Source organism: Chaetura pelagica, unplaced genomic scaffold, assembly GCF_000747805.2.
Source record: "Chaetura pelagica isolate M959 unplaced genomic scaffold, ChaPel_1.0 scaffold49, whole genome shotgun sequence".
Lineage (NCBI taxonomy): Eukaryota > Metazoa > Chordata > Aves > Apodiformes > Apodidae > Chaetura > Chaetura pelagica.
This window is the reverse complement of record NW_009970715.1, coordinates 840,907-841,382: the sequence shown is the minus strand read 5'-3', so window position 1 is coordinate 841,382 and position 476 is coordinate 840,907.

The window sequence follows — 476 nt, the reverse complement described above, 5'->3', positions numbered from 1 at the left end:
GAAAAAAGGCTTTCAGAAACAGTGTGCAGGTCAGCTAAAGGGGAAGCAGCTTCTCCCTTTCCCAAACATGGAGCTGGATGTGGTTTATCTGTGCTCTGCAGCTCTATACAAACTGGCTGCTGGCTGAGCTTTGTGAATAGATTTCACAGCATGCTTCTTCTTCAGAGATGGCTTTTTCTGTGCTCTCTAGTAATAAAAAAGAGAAGTTGTAACCCCTGTAGCAAATACCTGACCAAGACTACCAGGAGATTTGTTGGGAATCAGCCTGCAGGACCAGCAATGTAGCCAATGGCTACTTACTGATCAACAGAAGAGGTGGTTGACACTGACTCTCTACCTACTTCCTATGTGACCTCAGACAAGACAGATCTCACATTAGTTTTTTCTTTCAGCCCTCTACCTGTTTGCATTTCCCTTCACCTGCATACACAAGGTCTCTTACTCCATGAAAGGGCAGCTATGGTAACTCTAATAAC